Here is an 11,381-nt window from a genome sequence, read left to right on the forward strand (position 1 = left end):
GCAAATCTTGTGGTTCGACTTACTTTACTTTTACTCACTTACTCAAACCTATGATTTCACCAACGTTTTTGCGTTGATAGATTCTTCTATGTTTTCTCAGGTTTTCACATGGCTATTTGTTACACGCTTCCACACTCTTTGATTACTTGATTGGAGTCTACCATGCATGCATACGCTAGGGATAGCATTTTTGGATTCAAACTTTTGTCTACTTACTTACGCTATTTATAGCAACTGTGGTTTCAAACTAATTATGTCGCAAGTTATTTCATTCATACTTTATAACTTTGTAAATTTAAACTTATTGTCGATCCGTTTGTTAAACTAAACTTTGTACCTTTCAAATGAACGCGACATAATTTTGGTCAAACGAGTCTCATATAGGGACTACGACCACGCAACGGGACCTAAGTTAACGACGCCGTCAATAACGGTTTTGGTCGGGTCGTTACAAGTGGTATCAGAGCGTTGGTTGTAGGGAACTAGGACGTGCATTAGTGTGTCTAACAGAGTCGTTAGGACGTATTAGTGAGTCTAGACTACAACCGGATAGTTAGCATTTGCATTCTGACATACATTTGCTATAGATAGCACTTACTTGACTACTTGTGCATTATACTTGAATCATTCTTAGGCAAACTTTTTAATGGTACCCAACCTTCATCCTACGAACTCGTATTCCGCCACTTTTTGGTAACACACGTAAATTCATGATTCATACACGTATGGATGACGACGACTTCATTAGTCACACTTGTTCGGGAACTCTGTCTCCCGGATTGTTATTTGCCACCGTTTCAACTTACTGTCGGTTTCCCACTGGTGTTTCTTACTATCTACTTTTTGGTGTTAATACCATCACTACTCTAGGTGAGTATCGTCATCAACATTTATCACTACGGTTGCGTGCTACTCGTTATCATGACTCGTTACTCTTTTCATACCTGAATACCTTATTGTCTGACTCGAACCACATTGACGTGAACAATCATTTATACACTTCCCTCGGGGAACGCTTCTTTATAGTTGCACTAATTCTTTCGATTCAATACAAGTCACGTTAGAGACGTCGTTACACTTTGTTTATTTTAAACTTCACGATTACACGAACTTGAATCTATAGAGTGATGTGGGAATGGAGGTATGAGTTAGCGTAATATAACGACACTCGATCAACGTAGTTATATTACGGTAAGACATACCAAAGTTCTAGTGACGCGTGATGGTGGTTAGACTCGATCAACCTAAACACCACCATGTGCCATGTACATGACTTCATCTTTTCAGGTTTGGACATCCGAAAACTCCGAGAATATTTATAACAACCATACCGGGGACACACCTTCAATTATTGTCAAATTATATTTATGCTTCCGAATGAATTATAGATTCCATTCGACTTCAACCGTATGTCACACGGGTATACTAGCTCGTCCTCGCGCAGTCTTATTGACTAACTACAATTTACTCGTTATGCTCACATCGGGGCGGAAACTTCTCTTGCATCACCCTCGTACTTCCGATTCAGGAGGTCCTTATTCTAAATTCTCAATGGAGAGCGACTCTTCACGTCATACAAGTATTCGCCGCGAGAGTGGATAGTCCTAACAATCGTTTTCAAAACCCGATAAGAACTTGCCCCGACGAACGTTTTTGGAAACCGATAAATCTTCCGCGACGCGAATTTTCTTGAGAAACTTGTCCTAGCTAACGTTTTCAATTCCTAGCAAACTTGTTCAATATGCCTTAGGGAAATGTACCCCGTTTCGGATCGAGATCCTCGTTTCACTTCTAGATTTTGGAGTACCTTAAAAAAAGCCTCGGGACCGCGTTTAGACATGAGTACCGCGTACCATTCACAACCCGACGGACCGAACAAACATACGATTTAAGTCTTGAAAACCATAATACGAATTTGTATTACCAACTTCAAACCACTTGAGAAAAGTCTTGCCTTTAACCAGAATCTCTTACCACGATAGTTATCATTCGATTCTTAACGTCACACCTTTTGAAACCACATGTGACCGGAAACGTCATTCTCTTTTGTCGAACAAAGTAAACGATGATCAATTCACCGGGGCCGAGCTTATTCATGAGCAATCGAGAGGATTTATTCATATTCAAGCAAGACCCAACGCGACTTGTAATCACCAGGAGCTATGCCGATGTTACACGTAAACCTTTCGAATTCCATGGGAGACCGCGTCACGTTAAAAGTCGCACTTTGAGGAGGTGCAAATCCGTTTCGAGAAAACGTAGGAAGCTAAATCCGCGATATTTTGATCCTTTAAATTCTTGGGGTGTTTTGGACCCGTCGCTAGCCGTTTAGATTTTCCGACCCATTTTGAGTCTCCGTTTATCCTACATTCGATGTGTCAACTTAAGGACGTGTTTTGCGAAACAAGAACTTGTCATTCCTTTTCGATAAGCTTACTATCGACGATAAACTTCATTCCTAGGAGGACCGGTTGAAACCATGAATCGTGAAACCAAACTTCAATCCAACGTAAAAATCCCGACCGTCGAAGTTCGTTGAAATGCCCAAGGACGTACCTTCACTTATCCGTATAATTTACAACGCAAGATCTCGAGGAAGAAACAGCAACTACTACTTCCAACTAAATTTCGGGACGAAATTTCTTTTAAGGTGTAGGTAATGTAACATCCCGCGTTTTTCCGTTAAAATTATTTTTAACACTGTCTTTTTTTTTTTAAATAATATCTTTCGTTATTTATATTCTTAGATTCCGTTAACAAACGTTCATAATATTCTCGTTATTTAATTATAACATCACTCGTTTACTCGAGCGTTTTTAAAATATTCGTTTGGTTAATTCCCGCACCCGCTTTGAAACTTGAGGGACTAAACTTGCCAAGAGGGCAAAGAGATGACTAGGTCAACTAGTCAACCTTCACCCTCCTCCATTCATTTCAACCTCCCCATTTCATTACTTCCATTTTTATTCTCTCAAAACCTCAAACACAAAATCATCATCTAAATTCGGTTTAGGGAGCTAGCAACAAAACAAATTACATATTTGGAATCCTCTCTTCATCCTCTACAATTTGATACCAACTTCATCTCTTTTGGGTAACAATTCTAAAACTCTAGATTTCTCTAAATTCGTGTTTTTGACTCGAAATGGTGTTAGTTAGTGTCTATGGCTCGTGTATAACATGAATATATGTTTTGTTTGCTCGATTCGTTGTTTTGAGTAACTAGTTTGAACATTTGAAATGGGTGTGCTAAATCTTTGATTTTGGATGAGTTAATGTTGTTAAATTGTTAAAGTTCATGTTTTAATTGTGTTACTAGTATCACTAGCTTCGTTTTGATGCGTAGGTTGATTAAGGAAACTTCAAAAACATGAATATTGATTTTTGCGGATTTTGGTTAGGGTTTGATAGACTTAAAACGAGCTTTTGATGTTTCGAATGCCATGGAATGTTAATTGTTAGTGTTTAGTTGTAATGTATGTTTCATTACCTTCAAAACGGCATATCGTATGTGTAAATTGGATTGCCCGAATCATAAAATGCGTTTTAGAACTTGAAACTTTGATTATGAATGTTTAATGCGGTTTTTGGTTGTTGTTAGTGATGAATTGCTTGATGAAATGTGTTTAGTTGTTTTCCTTGTCAAATTACCTTTCCAACGATATATAGTATGCATTTTGGATGTTTTCGGTTCATAAAATATGTTAATTTGAGTTTTGGTTCGTGACTTGGACCATTTTTCTGCAAACTGCATGTTTCCCAGGTATTGCGCGCCGCGCATATACCCGCGCGCCGCGCAGAATTAGAAATCCCAGATGGTTGTCTTCGTGGTTAAGTTCTGACCAGGATTTACACTTGGGTGCGCGCCGCGCAACCCATTGCGCGCCGCGCATATGCCCAGCTCATTTTTGTTTTTATTTTTCCTTTCACAAAATGTTTCCCGCTTAACCGTAACTCCGATTAACATGAAACTTGGCCATTCTGCTCATAAATGATTTCTCATCATGGGAAAATTGTCGGATACCCGACCCGACCCCGTTGACTTTGACTTTGACCAAGTTTGACTTTTAGTCAAACTTAACCAAACGATTATACAATCGTTCTAACATACTTAACTACTTGTATCGTGCATGAAACTTGACAAATTGATTCACATGCTATATTTAATCGAGTCGTAACGAGCCATAGGACTAATTGAACACATTTCACCCGACCTTGTGTCGTAACCGGTTAATTGATATAACTTATTTGTTTAGGTCAAGGCTAAGCAACTATCATGCACACGTTTACTTTGTGAAGTACTTTTATACTCGTGCACTCGAGGTGAGATCATAGTCCCACTTTTACTCTTTTTGAACTTATATTTGGGATGAGAAAACATAAACGATTCTTTTGAACTAAGTGAACACAAGAACGGGAAAACAAACATTCTACATACGAGTTTAGAACAAAAATCCTCAATTCGATTATCATTAGTTACACTTGCCGGGTGTAAGCGAGAACTTATGTTATATGGCCATATGGGTTGACAACCCTCATCCTTGACGGTTCGCTACCGTCTACGGATGAAATATATTTTCGAGAATCAGTGTTTGTTCTAGCACTATGGATGGGGTATACAATGGATGGAATGTTAAGCTTTGATAATTGGGTGCTCGTGAATATTAACTTTTAGAATGTACTACTATTATTTCAACTTTGCAAATCTTGTGGTTCGACTTACTTTACTTTTACTCACTTACTCAAACCTATGATTTCACCAACGTTTTTGCGTTGACAGATTCTTCTATGTTTTCTCAGGTTTTCACATGGCTATTTGTTACACGCTTCCGCACTCTTTGATTACTTGATTGGAGTCTACCATGCATGCATACGCTAGGGATAGCATTTTTTGATTCAAACTTTTGTCTACTTACTTACGCTATTTATAGCAACTGTGGTTTCAAACTAATTATGTCGCAAGTTATTTCATTCATACTTTATAACTTTGTAAATTTAAACTTATTGTCGATCCGTTTGTTAAACTAAACTTTGTACCTTTCAAATGAACGCGACATAATTTTGGTCAAACGAGTCTCATATAGGGACTACGACCACGCAACGGGACCTAAGTTAACGACGCCGTCAATAACGGTTTTGGTCGGGTCGTTACAAAAAGAACTTTATTATTAAAACGTATATAACTTTTATAAATATCTAGAACCACTTTTGACAACTCATTACTTAACCAGTATGATAAAGATAACGATATTTATATTTTATTTTATTAAATATATATAACGATTTAACAACAACAACAACAACAATACCCAGTCCCACCTATGTGGGGTATGGGAGAGGTTGATCGTAGACAATCCTTCCTCTATCCTAGAATAAAGAGAAATCGTTTCTCCACCCCGGGTGAAACACTCCAAAGAGTAGAGAAAGTTATTTCTCTCTCTATTCGACGGATAAAGAGATTGCTTCCAGGGACCTCCGGCCAGAAAGTAGGAAGGAAAGAAAGAAAAAAAGAGTACAACATAAAAAATAAAATAAAATAAAATAAAATAACAACAAAATAAAAATAAAAATCAATAAAATATTAAAAAATTAGAAAGTATAAAAAATAAACGATACAAACTAGACGCCATGAAAATGGTGAGATCAAATTTTCATGGGTTTTAAATCATGCCTGGAGTTTAATTTAGGCTCTAAGTGGCGGTAAAGTCGCCAATAAATTGACGCTTGCCGTTGACTCACTTAGTAGAGCCATAAATATATAACGATTTAAATTAATATTATATATATTTATACGCGTATTATACGTACATAGTTTTCTACTTTTACTATACTTAAACTTTACCTTTACTTTATTTTTACTTTACTTTAACTTTAATAATTCACTTTAATAATTCATACTTTAATAATTCACTTTAATAATTCATACTTTAATAATTCACTTTAATAATTCATATTTTAATAATTCACTTTAATAATTCATACTTTAATAATTCACTTTAATAATTCATACTTTAATAATTCAAAAGTCTATTATAAATAGAATTCAATAGGTTTCATTATTTCATAGAAACTTGAAAATATTTTTCTCTAAACTCTCTCAATCGATTTACATATATATATTTACTCCGTATTATTTCAAGATATTATTAGTATACATAAAATATTACGACGGAGTGCTGTCCGAGTGATTTCGAAATTGTTTTTCGAGCGGGATAGAGCTAAGGAAATTATGGGTTATAGCTATGGAGGTTATGGGTATGGTTCGGGAGTATTGCTCGTGAGTCAAACTAGTGTTTATCATCTCCGTTGCGTCTACGTACTTTTTCTGCAATATTGAATCTCAATATTGATACGTGAGCACTCATAACTTAACTTTTATATTTTATTAGTGTATCCCTGACTAGTGCTCGAGTATATATATAGGATTATGCGTGCTTATACGTTCGTTATTGAAAGGACCCGTCCTAATCCATCTGGACGAAGTCCATATCGATTACAAACGATTCACAATAGTTGATTACATCGCGAGGTACTTGACCTCTATATGATACATTTTACAAACATTGCATTCGTTTTTAAAAGACAAACTTTCATTTCATCTATAGTTGACGACATGCATATCATTTCATAAAATATCTAACTATAATTGACTTAATAATAATCTTGATGAACGCCACGACTCGAATGCAACGTCTTTTAAAATATGTCATGAATGACTCCAAGTAATTTCTGTAATATGAGCAAATGCACAGCGGAAGATTTCTTTCACACCTGAGAATAAACATGCTTTCAAGTGTCAACCAAAAGGTTGGTGAGTTCATTAGTTTAACATAAATAATCATTTTCATCATTTTAATAGACCACGAGATTTTCATTTTCAGTTCTCATAAAAAAAGACGTCCCATGCATAGAGACAAAAATATCATTCATATGGATGGAACACCTGGTAACCGACATTAACTAGATACATATAGGAATATCCCCTATCATTCCGGAATCCTCCTTCGGACATAATATAAATTTCGAAGTACTAAAGCATCCGGTACTTTGGATGGGGTTTGTTAGGCCCAATAGATCTATCTTTAGGATTCGCGTCAATTAGGGTGTCTGTTCCCTAATTCTTAGATTACCAGACTTAATAAAAAGGGGCATATTCGATTTTGATAATTCAACCATAGAATGTAGTTTCACGTACTTGTGTCTATTTTGTAAATCATTTATAAAACCTGCATGTATTCTCATCCCAAAAATATTAGATTTTAAAAGTGGGACTATAACTCACGCATATAAATATTGTAAAACAGTTAATAAAGCATTTGCATGTATTCTCAGCCCAAAAACATAAAGAGTAAAAAGGGCAAATGAAACTCACGCATATAAATATTGTAAAACAGTTAATAAAGCATTTGCATGTATTCTCAGCCCAAAAACGTAAAGAGTAAAAAGGGCAAATGAAACTCACGCATATAAATATTGTAAAACAGTTAATAAAGCATTTGCATGTATTCTCAGCCCAAAAACGTAAAGAGTAAAAAGGGCAAATGAAACTCACCATACTGTATTTTGTAGTAAAAATACATATAACGAAATTGAACAAGCATATGGTTGGTCTCAGATTCACGAACCTATATCATTCATATATGTATTAACACGTATACTTGTAATCGAATAAATCTATATATTATTATCAGTGATATAATCTTTATATTATTAATCTGTGTATTTCATTATTATTATGTAAAAATATAACTTTTGTTAGATTATACGTATCAAATATTCTATATGTATATATATCATTTGTTTGTAAAAAAAAAGTTGTAATTATATTAATACTAAAATAATATTAATAGTGATTAAAATAATGAATATAATAATACTAGGGTTATTGATAAGGATAATAATATTAATGATTTTATTATTAATAATATTAATGACAGTTTTAATGATAAATCTTTTAACAATGATAATAACAGTAGTTTTTAATAAATTACCTAATTCAAAAATAATGATAATAATAATGATAATAATATTGATAATAAAAATAAAATAGCAAAATTACTACCTCACACAAATTGGGCTTCAAAAAGAATGAACGCCATTGCCAAGACTCGAACTCAAGAACTCTCGTTTAATCACACACACCCTAAACCAACAGAGCCAATTTGTTTTTCTGTTTTATAACCCGAATTATATCATATAACCTATATATCTATTTGTTTCAATTTTGGCCGAACTATACAAACCATATCCGGCCCACTAGCAATGTTATGAGTCCAACCCAGGAAATCGATTCACAAGCCCATTTGTAGTGTCCTTAATTCGTTTTGGAAATAGAAACAAGAGCTGAAGGGTTTCGATTGGAAAAGAAGAAAATTGGGTTCGGTTTTTGTATCAGAAAAAGGAATTCGAGTTGCAGCAACAGTGGTACGTATTTGGTGTTTAAGATCACAATAGAAAAACAGAAATAATAGAGGCAGAAACAGTAAACGGGTATTCACCATCAAATCACTGTTCATCGTCTTCCTTGTTACATCACTCTCATCATCAAAATATTAGCTTCATCAAATCACGTTATCACATTCATCTATTACCTTCTAACATAAAATCATAATCATCCTTTTTACTAACCGTCGTCATCATGTATCATCAAGTTCATCGTGATATAATATTTGGGAATAAGGTTCAAGAAGGTATCAACGTATACTGTTGTAATGGTGTCGAATTAGTGAAGGGTTCGGTTTTCTTGTTTATAAACAGAATAGAATTAGGTAGCAATAGAAGTGATACCTAGTCCACTAGGGTCGTTGGGTGTTTGGGTTCTAATCGAGCCAGAAGCAAGAAAAAAATATAAGAGCAAGAATATGGAATGATTTGTGCCTGTAATTATCAACTTGTTATCATCGTAAAAAAAAATATAAGTTTCGATGGTTGTGTTCCTGGGTTTGCGTGGTGTTTTGTGATGGATTGATGGTGGTTTCACGTCTGCAACAATAGCGTAGTGGTAGCTGTAGCAAGGTGGAGTTTGCATAATCCAACAGTAGCGGACACAGGAGATAGCAGTAAACCGTAACATCTTCATTTGTTATCACTTCTGTCATTGTTCATCGAATGGGTTTTGAAACCGAAAGTTAAAAAGTGGTGGTGATTGTTGAAAGTGGTCGAGGGTTTGGTGATCGTAGAAGGTGAACAAAAGATGGTGTTGAACGGATGTGGTGAGGTGTTTAATGCATTCACGAAATATATATATATATATATATATATATATATATATATATATATATATATATATATATATATATATATATGAGAGAGAATGGTGTGGTCTCGATTTGAGCAGTTTTTGGGTTGGTTTTAGGTAGAGGATTATCAACTGCAGTAGCAGCCCTTGTGACGTGTTGTAGTGGTGACTTGATTGAAACAGAAAAAAAATAAGTCGTTGTAGCATATGACGGCTTAGGGTGGTTGTAATAGACGGCTGTAATTCACGAAGAGATTTAGCAGCTGCAGTAGTTCCTTTGGGATTGTGATGTTCTAATTCGAAACAGGGAAACAGAAATGGAAATGGGTTTGTGTAGGTGGTTCATTGTTGGTTTACAAGAGAGTGGTTTAGGTTAAGAGTTACTTTCACTAGACAACTACGAACACATCTTTTAGCTCTAAATAAAAACTTTGTGCAAGTTAACGTAGACCACTGGTTGCATTCTCTTGATTATTGATATATGGTATTTGTAAAAGAAGGAAGAGTATGATTTGTGGGTGACTCTCTTTAAGGACTTACGTGCATATATATATATATATATATATATATATATATATATATATATATATATATATATATATATATATATATATATATATATATATATATATATATATATATATATATATATATATATATATATATATATATATATATATAGAAAGAGTTTCAAGGTGACCAAACTTTAGATTGGTGAAATACTTAATGGAAAGTATGAGTGAAGGGATGGTGGACCTAGGAAAATTTGATTCTTGATTTCCTTTCTTTCAAGTTGACACAAAACATGAAGTGATTGATCGGTTAGTAAGATAAAACAAACAAAGGCGATGGTTTTTAGTGGGGATGCATGTATGCTACTTGCATATATATAATATTGATAAGATAATTTACCAATCAAAAATAGTAATCAATCACCTTTCCAATTTCAATTCACGGATACAAGGATCAAATGAGACAAGTGGGTGATGTTTGTTTTCAATCACAATCAATATAATATTATATGGTTTTATAAGTGGATTGATTAGTTAGCTATTATTGACAGTTTTGTCATGGAGAGTATATCGTGTTCATTTGCGAAACAGTTATGGATAATAATTTTTAGAAAAAAAAATTCCATCATTTTAAATTAACTACATTTATTTCTTTTAGTCATTGAATGTGAAAAGCGTGATCAAAAGGCTCGTCTAATATTTATTTCTATACTGTCACAAGCTCGCATTTTACTTGTTTAATATCAATCGACATAATGAACATGTGCTAATATCGTTTACTAAATAAACTCGATACCTTATATATATATATATATATATATATATATATATATATATATATATATATATATATATATATATATATATATATATATATATATTCAATATACTTTATTTATATACATAGATACGTTTTAAATTATAATATTATATATTATTATATTTCAAATTATTATATATATTTAAATATATACACATCTATTTACAAATAGTTGTTCGTGAATCGTTGAGCATAGTCAAGGGTAATTGACTACATGAATATAGATTTTAAAAACTTCCGAGACTCAACATTACAGATTTTACTTATCGTGTCAGAAACATATAAAGATTAAAGTTTAAATTTGGTCGGAAATTTCCGGGTCACTACAGTACCTACCCGTTAAAAGAAATTTCGTCCCGAAATTTGAGTGAGGTCGTCATGGCTAACAAATAAAATGTTTTCATGACGAATAGGAGTTGATAACTAGAGTTTTACCATCATTGATTAATATGGATAAAACAATTCGATTACATGAAGAGTATAAGTGAAGCTGTCACAAAAGATTGAGATAGAGATTTAACTTTTGACGTAGTCACGGTGGATTTCCAGAATTCAGGGGAGAAAATAGAACTATCAAAATAATATGTTCTTGATATGTTTAGAGGTTGGATAGAATGTAAGAGTCGTGTAACATGGCACATGATGATGGTACTGAGAATCATCACGTTTCATTAGAAACTCAGCATGAATTACTGTAATATAATCACGTTGATCAAGTGTCATTATATTATACTAACTCATGCTTCAATTCCCAACATTACTTCAATAACATTCATATTTTAAGCTCAAAAGTTTACAGAATATAGAAACT

The sequence above is a fragment of the Rutidosis leptorrhynchoides genome, chromosome 7 (assembly GCF_046630445.1).
Source record: "Rutidosis leptorrhynchoides isolate AG116_Rl617_1_P2 chromosome 7, CSIRO_AGI_Rlap_v1, whole genome shotgun sequence".
Lineage (NCBI taxonomy): Eukaryota > Viridiplantae > Streptophyta > Magnoliopsida > Asterales > Asteraceae > Rutidosis > Rutidosis leptorrhynchoides.